This window comes from Salvia miltiorrhiza, chromosome 2 (genome assembly GCF_028751815.1).
Source record: "Salvia miltiorrhiza cultivar Shanhuang (shh) chromosome 2, IMPLAD_Smil_shh, whole genome shotgun sequence".
Lineage (NCBI taxonomy): Eukaryota > Viridiplantae > Streptophyta > Magnoliopsida > Lamiales > Lamiaceae > Salvia > Salvia miltiorrhiza.
In genome coordinates this window covers 26,090,457-26,106,610 of record NC_080388.1, presented here as the reverse complement: position 1 = coordinate 26,106,610, position 16,154 = coordinate 26,090,457, and the positions used below count along the sequence as shown (strand labels likewise).

Sequence of the window (16,154 nt, the reverse complement as noted above, 5' to 3'; positions counted from 1 at the left end):
GAAGTAGCCAAAGCAGTAAATCCGAACGGAGTGGAAATTCCCCAGATAAGGGAAATCTATATCGAAGTAGGAGATAAGCAGGTGCTAAAACACAATCAAAGTCTCAGATTGGGAGCACCAAGGCTATCATTCCAAGGAGATAGGCTGACTTCAAGGCCTTTAGAAAGGAGTTTCTCTCATTCTTATGAGAGAAGGGCGATCCAGGAAGCACCAGTTCCAGGCATAAGAGTGAAAATTAAATGCCCTGAAGGATGGAGAAGTGTTTCCACAAGGTTTGATACAACTGAAAAGAAAAATCAATTTCCTTGCGACACGTTGTATTATTTGGCGAATCCAGAAAGTAACCGATATATCGGAATTCTGGAGATTGGAAGTTTTGAAATCCAAGTAGAAGGCCAAGCCGGACAAGAAGCTGATGTCCTGATCTTAGGACGTAATTTCCTTGACAAATATCAGCCATGGTCATGGAAAGCAAGTGGAATGGAGATCACAATTGGAAACAAAAGATTGGTGATCTAATGACAAGTCCATTCTCGATATACATCTCTGTAGGGATGTTATACGAGAAATTCAAAGCAGAATATTTTGCTGCTTATATCGATTCAGGAGCAGGAATCTGTACATCAAAGCGAGGAGTCTTTCCAACAGAAGTGGAAGATGAACTACCTCGAATTGCGGGAAGGGATTTCTCAAAGAAAATTTTGCTTCTATCAAAAGGAGTAAAACAAACAGAAATATTGATCGGCGGAGCATGACAAACACCTTGGTACAAGGTTAAGACTCCACCTATCTATTTTCATGATACAGGAGCAGATATTTTGTTCGGAAACAATTTTCTGCAAACCTTCAAAAGGTATACACAGGACAATGAAGCCAGACGACTTGTGTTCACAACCAATTGTGACCACAAAATCATTGTGCAAAGGCTCGAAGGAGCTTTTAATCGTTTAATGCCAGTCCAATTCCGCAGCAAGCGTGGTGATGATGGCAGACTCCGGAGACCACAAATGAAGGATCCACGGAGATTCAGAGATATTCTGCTCAAATGCAGAATCGAGGGATTCCCAGATCTCTCTGAGGAAGAAACATAGATCCTCAAAGTTTCTTTGATATCACATAAAGATATTAAGGAAGAAGAACAGGTGTCCATAGCCGATGTCAAAAAGAGAATCCAAAAGTGTTATCACGAGGATCCTTTGGCATGGTGGAACAAGAACCAGCTCGAAGCCACCTTGAAAGTTAAAACTGGAAAGGAGCATGAGTTCGTAAGGTTCAGACCTATCTTGATGAACGCTCAAGATCAGCAGGATATGAGGAGTATAATCAAGGAGCACCTTGATTTAAAGTTGATTGAACCGGGGAATTCTCCTTACAGCAGTCCTGGATTTCTGGTGAGAAATCATGGGGAGATCAAACGAGGAAAACCAAGATTGGTCATTAATTACAAAGGGATTAATGACATTCTTGAGTTCGATGGATATTTCATCCCGAGCAGAGAACACCTTATCAACTGCATCAGAAGTGCAAAGGTATTCTCAAAGTTTGATTGCAAATCAGGATTTTACCAGATTCGCATGGAGGAAGGGAGTAAGAAGTTCACAGCCTTCTCAACTCCACAAGGACACTATGTCTGGAATGTCATGCCAATGGGGCTAGCCAACGCGCCTCAGATATTCCAAAGGAAGATGGATAATCTTTTCAAAGATTATTCTTCATTAATGTTTGTTTATATTGATGATATTCTTATTGCATCAAAAAACATTCATGAGCATGTCAGGCATCTGGAGATCTTTGCAGATGTGTGTCAACAAGAAGGACAAGTGCTGTCTGAAAAGAAGGCAGTCGTGGCAACCCAGAAGATGGAGTTTCTGGGAATTGAGATCGATGAGTCTGGGATAATTCTACAAAACCATATTGTGGAAAAAGTCCAGAGCTTTCCAGAAAATCTCAAGGAAAAGAAGCAGCTTCAAAGTTTTCTTGGAGTTGTAAACTTTGCAGGGATGTTCATCCAAAACCTTGCAGAGCATAGAAAGATCTTCAGTCCACTACTGAACAAAGATGTTCCATTCATATGGAAGGAGGAGCATTGCGAAGGCATGAAAAAGCTGAAAGAGATTTGCAAAAATCTCCCAAAGCTTTCCATACCACAAGATGAGGACGATCTAGTCCTCTACACAGATGCGAGTGACTTCTGGTGGGCAGCCGTGCTCACTAAGATCACCCCTTATGGAGAGGAACCATGCAGATACTGTAGTGGTCTCTTTTCCGACAGTGAAGCTGTGCGATGGCACATCAACGAGAAGGAATTCTATGCAGTTAGAAAGGCGTTCAAAAAATGGCCGCTATTCTTACTTGCTAAGAAATTTGTTTTGAAAGTTGATAACACTAACGTTAAAGCTTTCTTAACCAAGAAAATTGAATCTAAACCTGAAAATGCTAGATTACTTAGATGGCAAGCTGAATGCCAATATTATGATTTTAATATTGTCATTTTGAAATCTGATGATAATGTTCTTGCAGATTTCTTAACAAGGGATGGAGCCAACTGAGGTTGACGCCATCATCATAACCAGAGGCAGCTCCAAGACAATATGGAGTTGCTACAACAAGAGTGGCAAGAGTGTGTACTCCATGCCAAACAAGCTGGAAGGATGCAGAAGGCTGATGAAGCCAAAGTATCTGACCGTATACAAGAATGTATTAAGAAGATGATAAATCTTCATGATACAATCCACAAGCCGCTCTTGCACGGGATCAGGGCTCCCCTGATCGAAGCAGGCATTACCATACCGGCCGGATTACCGGTAGCAGGGGATTCAAGTACCCCTAGCACAAGTTCTGAGGCTAAGGTGTCAAAACCGGATCCTCAAGAAAAAGATGTTGCTACGGCTTCACCGCCCGAACCAACATGTCAACCCTCCACCTCTGGGGTAAAAGAGGGAGAGATCAATCTTAGGCCATTGACAGGCAAATCTAAGGTTGATATTAACACTATTGAAATTTCTCCTGTTTGGCAGTTGTACCAGTCCAAATGGGAAAAGCTCAATACCAGGAAGGGTATTAATCCGGGATATAGTCGGGTTGATGTCGGAGGAAAATATCCTCGTACCTGGATGACCACTGGAGCCAATCCTTAGGAGGTCAAGGAGTGGTATGAATTTGGGGCGTTAACCTTAGTTTATACTATATCGCTAGCATTTAGCGAAATCAAGGGTCTACCAAGGTAGATCCAAGAGACAGTCTATGATGCCTGGTCGAACAATCCGTCCCTTAACAGGGGAGATGTTCTGGAATTGTATTTTCTCAGTGCAGCACCAGAACCCGCAGGAAAGGGAAATCACGAAGCTTTTCATTTCATTAAGCTTCGGAGACCCGATACGGAGGCCTTAAACCGGATTAAGGCACCAGATCACCAAGTCTCCATTGTCACCACTTTTATGGAGGATCAAATCTCCACAAGGCGTGCATGGGGATTATGGGTCTGTCTCACGGAGATGGACAAAGTAAAGTATAAATTCAAGTTCTCTCATAATTCAGGACTTGGATCGTTCTTGTTAAATACCATGACAGGAACAACTACAAGCTTCGTCGAGAAGGCCTTTGAAGAAAAGAGGCAGACACTCTGGCGCAACAAGATGGCGGGAAGAAAAGAAACCTGTCACAAGTTCTGCAATATGGCTCACCTAGGCCATTGGGTGGATCACATCTGCGCGGAGTGTCCCACGCAGAAGGAACCGGAGTTCGAAAAAGGCTTCCTCCCGAAGCCTAACAAGAAGAAGTTTCGGTCCGACGAATATGAGGAGTACAAGACTCCACGCGGACGAGCACCTCGGGCACCAAAAAAATAAGAGGCCCGACAAAGAAAAGAGAGTCATGTGACTCAGGACAAGAGGACCACCCACTAAAAGAGAAACGACGAAAGTGGGTGGAAAATAAAGCAGACCAACTACCCACTTGCAGAAGTGAGTAATTCTACAAGAGCTCCACTCATCAGAAGAAGACAAAGGATGGTGGAAACATGGCCCCTCCACAGCATTATCAGCTGAATAATGGAATGAGGGACCACGAAGGCATGTGAAGGCATAGCTGGTGTCGGCAATTATTGTCGACAAAAGAAGGTGGCTGTCACTATCCAAGTTAGCTGGCCACGAAGAAGGAATCCAAGGCCAACTACCAAGCAATTATAAAGGGCATCAGACCTCTATAAAATCCCGAGCTCTGGAGAGGAAGAGATCATCGAGAATTTCACAACTCTTTCACACAACACACTCTCTCTCTCTAGAATTTATCTTTGTAATTTTAAATTTTCTGTTTTTCAAAGTTTTTCAATTTTAGTTTTAGTTCTTTTAAATTTTATGTATACAACTATTATCTACTGATGAGTAGCTAAACAAGTTTGTCTCCTCCCTGGGGGATGTTTTATGAAATAAATTAAGTATTTTATAATTCCTCTATAAACGCTTTGTTTTCGCTCAACTTTCCGGTTTAGTAAAAAAATTTCTTTCATTTATCAACAAAGTATTATACGTCGGCACTTAGTGAAGGAGGAAGGTTGCAACCATCTCTTGCGAGTGCGTGGTTGGACGGAGCTTTGGGGGCAGACGGTCCGTAAAACGCAACAAGCACTGACTCCTGAAGAAGACCAGTCGACTAAAGGTATAATGTTGGTTTATGTTAAGATTAATTTTGAAGTGTTACGGAAGCATGTTAGGCCTGATAAGTCTTCACCGACTATTTCCAATTTGAACATTGAATTGTATTATGATGAATTATTAGAGGATTTGTTAAAGGGTAGTTTTGTCATTAATTATGAGTTGGATGAGTTTGATATGCATTTTATGAAAGTGGGTATTTTTGATAGATAAGTTATAGAGGTAGGTATTTTAAATTTTGACCCATATATATATATATATATATATATATATATATATATATATTTTGAAGTTCGCCGTCATCGCACGGACGGGCGTATTAGAGTGTAATGCCCCAGTTTTCCAAATAATCAAAATAATAAAAAATATTGGGGAAGTTACTTTATTTTTTTTCAAAGGGAATTAACATAGGGCATACATGTAACACATCGTTTCCACATAGCTAAGTTTAGAGTAATTTTGAACTTAGCAGTTAAGATAATTCACGCTCGGAAAAGAAAATGATTTTATTTTAATTCCAACAAAACGATTTACAAAAGCTTTGTAAAATTTTATTTATTTAAATTTTTATGCATTGTATATTTATTTGAATTGAGCATTTGAGCATTTGCACGAGCTATTTATTTAGCGAAGTCCTTAGAGATCATTGCAGTTCCAATAATTCAAAGCAGATAGATTTTACTCCCTCTGTCAACGAAAAAGTGCCCTACTTACCCCTTTTTTTTTGTCCACGAAAAAGTGTCCTGTTTACCTTTTTGTACATTCATACCCTTTACTTTTCAATTTATTTACAACTTATGTCATTAATAAATCCACACTTATATTTAATCTATGCAATTAACACTCACAATTAACTCACTAATAAATCCACACTTTTATTTAATCTATGCAATTAACCCACACAATTAACTCACTAATTAAAACTACGAAACCAACTCCCCCACGCCTAATCAATCCCATTTCCCCCAAAATTAAATTACTCTTTCTCTAAACTCAAACAAGTGGAAGAAATACACACAAACCCTCCAAATTGTATCTACAACCCGATTTAATGGCTTTTGGGCTATGTGTGTTTGTTGATTAGCTCAATGAAATAATAAATATGTTCTGAAAATTAACTCGACTTCACGTGTGAATTCCGCATTACAAGAAATTGAGTTTTTACCCACACATAATAATGTGTGGTAGTTTAGCCACACATAATTTCAAAATGTGTAAGTAATTCACACAAAAAAAATTCATTAGTTATTGACTTTTAAAATGTGTGGCAAAAATATTTTCGTGATATTTATTATTTTACGGTTATTTTTAAGTTTTATTTATGGATAATAAAATTTATTTTTAAATTTGTTGCGCCAACGTGGCAAACTAATAAAAGTTATTAACCACACATAATTCAAAATTATCTATGTGTGGGTAATGAATTTTTATCATTATTTATTCTTGACATGTAAGAAACGTGGGAAAGTATTTTTAGCTACATTTATATTTTGACTTTAATTAATTATTTATGCAAATCTTAATTGATGTTTTACCCACACATAATTATCCACACATATTTTGAAAAATGTGTAGGTGAAACAATTGAAACTTTCAATTATTATTGACATTTAAAATGTGTAGCTATAAATTTATTTGTAACATTTATTATGTGGCGGTAATTCTTTTTTAAGTTTTATTTTATTTAATGAAGTTTATTTTTATATTTGGTGTGCACCCTCTTTTAATTTTTTTAAACCACACATAATATATGTCTGGAGAATAATTTTTATATTTATATTTTAACAAATTAAAGTAAATTTAATTTTATTTTTATATATTAGTGCCAACTAATCAATTGATTTCTCTACAATTGTACAATAAAATAAAAATTAAATAGTCTTTAACATTAAAATAGGCATAAAAAAAACAAGAATGAATATGTTAAAAGAAAACACAACAATTAAAATAGGCATAAAAATTAAATACTAGTCTTTAACATTAAAATCGAACTCAATAAAGAGTAGGATTGTTTAAACTCTCAACAACTAAAAGACAAGAAAATATTAACAAACTAATCAATGTCATTAAAACTACCCCTATTGTAATTTTTACCCCACTCAAAACAATTTTTTTCAGCTTTCTTAGTATCCGTGCCGACACCCAAATGGGGCACTTTTTCGTGGACGGAGGAAGTATTTGTTAAATCATCTCTCTTAATTCACTCGACTCAACAATCCCATCAGCCACCCTCTCTCCAATCAATAGTAGCCATAGCCATGCTTTGTCCTCAACTCCGGTACTCTACTATGAGGGAATGGCGCAATATCAACCTTGCAGAACATCACTCTGCTCATTACTACAATATCAACCAATAAATCCCTCCCCTCATTTCACAAATCAGCCTTGCAAGGGAGAATCCAAATTCATGAATAGAGTATACACAACATTCACCAAATCTCTTCATCACCATTTTAGCAGACCAGCAAAAGATCACGCCCATTCAAGGTTCCATTTTCATTTTGAACTCTATTACTTGCTTCGTCTGTACACGTGAATAAGGCACCTCACATTTTTTTTCTCTTTCTTTCAAATAATCATCTCATTCATTCATGCATATACATATTGTATGCATATATTCATGTGTGCTGTATGAATACAGATTTTCATAATAAATAAGTTTATATTTTGACTTTTAAGAACAGACTATGTTTCTAAATAGTATATCTTTTAAATTGAGATTCAAATCACCAAAGAAAAATCATATCTTGCTGCCATGATGTGAACACAAAAATTTGGGGGAACAGAGGAATGTTGGTTGTGGGTGTATGCTGTCACGGCGGTGGCTGAGATAGAGGAGGAGTGAGAGGCGAGGCGGCGGCCTTGTCGCCGTTATCTGCCGGAGACAGAGAGGAGCGAGGTCGGAGGTGGAGGTGCAGCTTATAGCTGCGTCGTCGTTAGATTTTAGTGAGAGAGTCTGGGGGCTGGTATCGACGGGTGGTAGCAACGGTTGCTACTGTTCGGCCTGGATTGAAGGGAGTTCAGGCGGCGGCGGCTCACCGTTGTTGTCTACCGGAGGACAGAGGGAGAAGAGGGAGATAAGGGAAGAGGCGGCAAGGCGGGATCCTTGTTGATGCAGTCGCCGGGGAAAGAGAGAGAGTCAAGGAATGAGGGAGGTTGGGCTCGGCGGCGGCGGTGCCGCTGCTGTCCAGCCAAGGATGGAGGGAAGTGGAGCGAGAGGGGGATGTGGGTGTGGGTGTCTGTGTGCTGTGTGTTAACCGAGATTGCGAGAGAGAGACAGAGACGAGGGAGAAGGGAGGTCGGAGAGAGAGGAAGCGGCGACCGACGGCTGGTCGCGGCGGCCGGAGTAAGGGAGAAGAGAAGAGAGGAGTGGGCATTTTCTCGTCTGAGTGAGAGAGAAAGAGATTGAGTGGACTTTGAGAGGAAGAGACAGCAGATCCCCTTCTTCTTCAGCGTGAGGTAGAAGAAGAAGAAAAGGGTTTGAGCGTTGGGCTGGGCCTATTTTTATTAATAAGATGGGCCCTATTGTTGTTTAATTAACTTGGGCTGTGCTGATTTTCATTTAAAGGGCTGCACCATTTTATTTAATTAGACTATTATTAGTTTAATTAATTATTTTAAAGATAATTTACATTATTATGTGCATATTTTAAGTAATTACTTATTATATGTTTAAGCATGTCATGAAATTGCATTAACTTTTTGCAATAAAAGTATTTTTGATTTAAATTAGTTTTCATAAATCCAATTATTAAATAAAATCAAGTAAGGATATTGTTGGTGTCATTAACTCAAGAATCGTAGTTTTCAATTATTTATTTATTAAATTTTAAAAATCGGCGTGATGAATCATAGAATGTTAAGAACCTTCACTATGACTTAAGATTAGTTTCACGAGACCTATTAAGGATAGAATTTCTTGTAGGCTTTGTGGACCAAGGAGATTAGCACTGCTTTCCCAAGACAAGTTTATGTGATTATGAATCTTCAGGCTTTGCCTAATCAGGTGGGTTTACTTTCCATGTATAAAGTATGATTGAATTATTAAGCTCTAAATGTTTCAATGAAATGCAAATTATTTATTCAATGAAATGCAAACTGTTTATCCAATAAAATGTTTATGTGGACTCTATTCTGTTTAAGGCTCGCCACAACGAATCAATTGAGGTTCTCTTATGGCATAACACGTTATTTGAGAATTGTATATACTCGTTAGCTGACTCGGTGGGTTGATATCCACCGGGCACTAACTAAGAGGCGTTATAAGGGTGTTTGCTGGATGTGTTCCAGAGCATGTAATGTATTGCCTGCTTGGGTAGCGTCCCGAGGTCAAATGAAACTTGTCTGGGTTACGTCCTCAGTTCAAGTAAAAGGGATAAATGGATCCGACGGTGGCTAAAAGGTCCGGGATCACAGCGAGTAACAGAAAAAAAGTGTGACATGTGCGCACAAATGAAAGAAATGTTTTAACATGCTTAGAAGTTCTTTCAATTTAAAACCTTCTAAGTTATGTCAAGTATGATTGGATAAGCTGCTTTTATAAAAATATGAAATGTTTCAGAAAATGCTTGCCCATTGAGTACATTAGTACTTAGCCCAAAAATACTTTCAAATGTTTTCAGGTTGGTTGGCTGGCCGGTGCTGACGGGATGGAGCTGAGGCTAGGGTTCAATTTCTATTTGGACTTTCGTTGTAGCAATAACTCTTATTTGTCTTTTGTTTTCTCAACGTAAGACTTTCATGTTAGATTTAGAATGACATCTCCCATCGAGCTTAAACACTTAACTCTTAGTTTTATCTTAATGAATGTTGGTTATCAGAAACACAAAACAAAACTTGTGATCCATAGGGGACTAGCCCAACTTGTTATTTTATATTTCGGGTTCAATAAGGATTTTTCCTTATGTTATTCTTATAAAATGGTTGCACATCGAGTGTATTTATTCCTTTAAGAATTGAGGTGTGACAATATATTTTCCAAACCTATTAATTCCAATGGATCATAAGTTTAGTTTCAAAACTGTAACACCCCGCATTTTTTTTCCTTATTATAAGTACCTTGTGTTTTAAGAGTACTGAGATATAAAAATAAGCTATTGATGAGATGAGATTTCTAATGGTTGAGCTATTATATTTTCGATGATGGAATTAGAGAGTGAAATACTTTGAGGAAATAAAGAAGTATAGAGATGATGGTTGAACGAGGATGAAGTTAATGATATCTTTTCTTTTGATAGTATGTTAGCCGAGTTCTGGCCTTGGAGATCTGTTTTGGCCTAAGAGTTTTGCTATGGCTTGCGAGCTCTGCTCGGGATGCGGGCTCTGGAATGCCATAGGTGAGGCGATACCTATGGAAATGCCAGAGGTGAGGCAATTCCTCTGGAATGCCATAGGTGAGGCCATTCCCTATGGAATGCCATAGGTGAGGCCATTCCCTATGGAATGCCATAGGTGAGGCCATTCCCTATGGAATGCCATAGGTGAGGCAATTCCTATGGAAATGCCAGAGGTGAGGCAATTCCTCTGGAATGCCATAGGTGAGGTCATTCCCTATGGAATGCCATAGGTGAGGCGATTCCCTATGGAATGCCATAGGTGAGGCAATTCCTCTGGAATGCCATAGGTGAGGTCATTCCCTATGGAATGCCATAGGTGAGGCCATTCCCTATGGAATGCCATAGGTGAGGCGATTTCCTATGGAAATGCCAGAGGTGAGGCAATTCCTCTGGAATGCCATAGGTGAGGTCATTCCTCTGGAATGCCATGGGAGAAGCGATTCCTATGGAATTGCCATAGGTGAAGCCTTTTCCTCTGCATTGGTAGAGAAATCACCATTTCTCTGCTCTGGTGCGGAACTAACTTTAGAGAGAGAGAAGTCAAAGCAAGTGGATAAGCATAGTTATCGGATAAGATATTTTATGCAAGTGGATAATTAAGCATGTGTTATTTATCCAATACTTGTTGGCTAAGTAAATGGGGTTATATATATATATAACACCTTTCTCTTTCATCCCCCATAACAGACGTCCCTTTCCTCTCTCTCCTCTCTCTTCTCTCTCTCCTCTCTCGACTGTCATTACCAACGCCATTGATGAGCTGGTAAAAAGCTTCGTAAGCTACGTGTATCCCATAACCACCGATTAAATCTAGCTAAAAACACTCGTAAATCCATAGAACAAGAGCTCGGGTGAAGGTTCGAGCTAGGAGTCAAGGAAGAGGAGTTATACTTTTTGTTACAGATCATAAGAGTAAGCTTCTAAACACATGAATTTACTTATATCTAAGCTTTATGAGCATGTAAATAGAGGATCAAAGCATGAAAACATCACCTTATCTTTTCTTTGTAATTTTCGAAAAATACTAGGGTTGGAAGTCTTCTAAAATTTTGTCGTCTTCTAACTAGTATATGCATGCTATTAAGGAGTTAATTATTGGTCTTTGAGTGAAAAGCATGTTTTGGTTTTGAGATATGGTTTATAAAGATGTTGGTTGTGTGATGTTGGAAAGTTGAAGTTCATGAAGAAAGTAAGGGCTTAAGTATAAAAAAATGAGCTTATGAGATTGAAGTTATGATTGTTGATGGATTAAAATGATGATTAGAAATGTTTAAAAATGATTATGATGAATTGGGTTGACAAGAAAATAAAGTATGCTTGGCTATATGCTTAAAATGGACTAGGTTGATGAGATAATTGGCTAGCTCTTAAGCTACTGACTTGATTGAATTAGACAGGGTTATTGATACCCAAAAACCTTGAAATTTTTATGGTATATATATATAAGTGTTAGGAACGTTCATGTACAATTTGAGGTCTTTTGGACATCATTTGATACCCTTTTAAATTATGAGTCTCCAACTGCAACTTTCTACCGGAAGTGTGGAAGAAACTGATATTAGAGTCACTTTTCCAGTAGCTTATTCTAAGTTTATGGTTTCCAAATTTTTATATGAACAAGGTGAGTATGTTAGCTAGCTACCCATAAAAGTTTAAGTCTTTTTGACAAGATCTACTATTTTTCTAAAATCAAAACTTTCAGTTGCACAAAACTGTCGAATATGGTAGACTGTAGGAAAATGATCATATCTCCTAAACCACATAGAGTTTTTCAACCTACTTTTTTTTTAAATGAAACTCGACGTTAAGAGGTTTCAAATGATATGAGTCCCAAACCCAGGAGAGTTCCGAGGTAAAGCAGTTTATTACTTGAAGTTGGGACAGAGTATATGAAGTCAAGTATGGTTCTTCACAATTACACCTACCTTTGATTTAGTAAATTGCATGTGTAAATGGAGATAATTACACACCATAGTAATTCATAAAAAGGCTAATGGAGTATATATGTTTAAATATGTATATAGATGTAATACTTTTCCGAGATAGATTTACTTAACCAAATTTGGTTCTCTTGAGATTTTTAACCACATGGTGAAGTCATTAAGCATTATGTGAGTTATCTGATATTAAAGAAGGTGTTATAACATTATAACTTTGGTATGTGATTGTTATATGGGTTTGAGTATCTAGAAGTCGTTCTTTAAGGAACAGATTAGACTTAAAATTTTGGTGATATGTTGAAAATAAAAATGATGAATATTTAGAATTTATTATAAGAGAGTTTGTTACGAAGAGTGATTAGTTACAAGGGAACAAAGGAAGACTACTACTTAGATAAGAATAGTAAACCTAGTGAGGATTTGTCTAATTGACGTTTATTTTATTACATGATCGTCTATGCCAACGATGATATCTGAAGACGCGAGTCAAGGGCATAAGTAGGATTTCTCCGAAGTACTAGTACCAAAGCTAAGATTTTCAGGTGGGCATTACTTTCTAATACTCCTATTACTGGCTTTCTAAATGATGATTATGATGATGTTTATAAGTTTTAAGATGATTTGAGATAAATTGATGTTTGAACTAATTAACTTGCCGAGTTTTGATGACGACGAGCCTGTACGTTACCCTCTACTGATGAGATGAGACGATTTCGGGTCCTGCCAAAGGCAGGATTGTGTACACAGAGGTAACCGTGAGCTGTATACCGGGTTGGCCGGTCAGAAATGACTGTGAGCCGACTGTCAGGTCGGCCGGTTACGGTGCTTGAGAAGGAGGCCTACTTCTCAGTACCATGATGATGATGATGAGTTGTAGAAGTGGTACTACATGCTAAGTATTTGTGACTGCAGTCTATTTTTCATTACTTTATGATGCTTATAATTTATCAATTGCTTACACAGGTTCTTTTAAAGAAAAACCCCTGTGTGATGTATAAATGGCAAGTTAAATGTATAGCTCTAAGAGCGAGATTGTTTATTTTCGGCTTATGTCCACTGAGTATTTTATACTCAGCCCTGCATGTATTTCTAAATGTGCAGGATGAGCAAGGAGAGAGATTGGGGATTCGCTGGAGGGCTGTTGTTCATAGACGACCCTTTTGAGTATCGTATTTTACTACTATACGGATGTGCGAAGACTATGCTCTTGAAACTTAATTAGGATTGTTACTCTCAGCTATATGTCTTCATACATATAGTCTGATCACGTTTTGCTGTGCTACTCTGAGCAATATGAATCATTGTAAATATTTAGCTATACTCCCTTTGTTTTTGTTGACTAGAACCTTGATACATTTGAATAAGTGAAGCCGATAATGTTTCTATTAAGTTTGATGATATTTTAATTGTTTCAACTTGAATTATTAGTAGCTTCCGCTTGATGAGTCTTTCAGATTCCCTTGTTCTACACTATCATTTTATTAGTCGTATCGATACCCAATCTACGCTATCACTGGCTAGATGTCGGGCTGCGACAGAGTGGTATCAGAGCAGGTCGTCTGCTCTGAGTTTCATTCTTGATTAAGTTCAAACTCCTTGATTGAGTTAAAACTCCACGATTAAGCCAAATTCTTGATTTCAACTATCCTTGAGGTGAGTAAATCTTTTGAACTCATTTACTCATAAGACGAAGTCCTACCTTGAGAATGAGTCTAGCCTACCTTGAATCCTTAGGCTATAGTGAAAATAAGTTTGAGAGTAAGTCTAAAACAACACCTCAGCGCCCCATCTCCTCCGGCTTAACGAGGTAAGAGTTATTACTTATGTACTGTTTTATGTTGAATATGAATATTGATAGTGATGAACTAACGAGATTTGTAATGTTTTGATGGATGGAACTGCTTGAGGTGATGGAATATGATGTGAGCCAGTGGTTTTGGAATAAATGGAGAAATTTTGAGGCTAGAATAGCCAATGCACCACCGTACCAAGCGAGATTGAGTATGTCATTGTTTGAGATATATCAAGTAAGTTCTTTATCCTTGATGTGATAGAAGTTAAAATTTTTTTTTTTCAGGATGCAACGACATTTAGAAGAGATGATGTGTCGATGGTTCCGAGATATTAGGCCGCAGGAGGGTGACACGTTGGGTGAGTTTGTAGCACACTACCATAGACGATGGCTAGAGACTACCGCATATGGGATTGATGACGCGACAACTATCACCCTTTTGATTCCACTGTTACCACCTGGATGGCAGGATTGGGCGGCTTCACTGGTGCCGCAGTGTGTCGTTAGGGATGAGTATGGACGATTCGAGCGTGCAGATTTTAGGGGTTTTGTAGCGACGATTAGTCACCGTTACTTTATGTTTGATGATCCCCCATCACCACCATATGATGCACCCCCTCCTCCGACAGATCCTTTTTCGATCTTACCTGCACCCCCAGTTGATGAGGTTCCGTATATTCCGGAGCCATTTGTGCCTGATGAGGCCATTGCATTTGAGCCTATTGTCCCGGATTCTGCTGTTCCGGAGTCGGGTATTCTGCAGACTGGATCGCCATATATGGATTTTGATCCATTTCATTACTTGACACTGATACCCTTTCCCAGTGCTGATCTGCCTCTTTGGGAGCCGGCCCCAGCGACAGCGCCATTGTTATTACCTCCTACAGAGATTTTACCACCTATTCCATCTCCGATGCCTTGGACCGAGTATGTGCCTTTTGACCCTTATCCGAGGGTTACTCCTCTACCTGAGCCTGGCACCTTTGAGTTTCAGCTTTACATGCATCCTATTCTATACCCACCATCCAGAGATGCACAGGAGGGACCGTCTCGTCCGATTCCGATTGATAGTGATGATGAGGACCCAGACGAGGAGACGCCAGAGATGACAGTGGGGCATGGACAGACCCGACCACTACGACGTCGGACCACTGTTGATGGAGTCGATGTATGGGAGCCTATTCCGGAGCCACCTGTTTGTTATCCGATGGTAGACACAGATGTGGAGGATGAGACAGAGGATGATGATGATAGTGAGGAGACTGAGCCTAGTGAGGATGAGGAGATTGAGCCCAGAGAGGATATGACAGTAGATGATGCGGGAAGTAGAGTATCCGGAGATGCTTTCGGTGGGACTGGATGGGTCTGAGTGAGAGTAGCTACATATGATGATGGGATGGAGATGCTTATATGTAGATAGATGTATATAGATAGAGATGCATAGTATAGTGTGTATATCGGTATCTAACATATATAGATGCTTAGTACGTATGACGACCGTTTTGATGGAGCGTCATAGTATGTATTAGGGACTTTTTGCTGTATATATCCCATTTTGTAAAAGTCCTCGTAAGAGGCAATTTTCATAAATATATGATGATGACCCGAGGGTCTTTTATAAATAAGAGTTTTATTTTATGTTTTCATATTATGTAGATAAATACAAAAAGAGGTTTCCACTAAGAGATGTAATGTTATAGAAGTAATATGATGTTAAGTAAGAACCCTAAGATTGGTGTTTTAGAAGAACTAGTTTTAAGAGCTGACATATGTTTTCTTTTTAAGAATGCCGCCAAGAAGAAGATATAGAAATCAAGAAGAAGAAGAGGAGGAACAACGAGAACCTACGCCACCACCACCCCCTCCACAGCCAGAAAGAAGAATAGAAGAACTCTTTTTGAGGCAAAATCCACCTACCTTTAATGGGTCTGGAGATCCTGCGGAAACTGAAGAATGGATAAGGAGTATGGAGCGAATCTTTAGATTTCTGCGATGTGATGATCTCGAGCGTCTTATGTGTATGTCGTATCAGCTTAAAGGGTCAGCGGATTTCTGGTGGGAAGCGAAGCAGAAAACCATGACCCCAGAACAAATGGCTGCTCTAACCTGGGAGCAATTTAAGATAGCGCTGTGTGAAAAATATGTGCCGCGAAGCTATCGAAAGAAGAAGGAAACGGAATTTGTAAATCTGAGGCAGGGAAACAAAACAGTCGCTGAGTACGATCGTCTGTTTTGTGATTTGGCTCGATATGCACCATATCGAGTAGATACGGACGAGAAGATGTCAGAGCTATTTTGCTCTGGACTAAAACAAGAGATACGAGTTGTCTTGGCAAGTCAGAGTGCGTTGTCATATGCTGAAGCTTTAAATCGAGCACTGGACATGGAACTGGCAATGCAGCCAGAAAAGACGAATCAAATTCCTGTGCCTCAG

General features: G+C 38.9%; 1 long non-coding RNA gene across 1 annotated transcript; it reads left to right on the top strand.

Annotated features, from left to right (window-relative positions):
• The first annotated feature begins 6,884 nt into the window (after window positions 1-6,884).
• LOC131007619 (uncharacterized) lies at window positions 6,885-9,498 on the top strand. The gene is made up of 3 exons (XR_009096186.1): window positions 6,885-7,139; window positions 8,578-8,658; window positions 9,275-9,498. It is a non-coding gene; the product is annotated as an uncharacterized LOC131007619 (long non-coding RNA).
• Window positions 9,499-16,154: the final 6,656 nt, after the last annotated feature.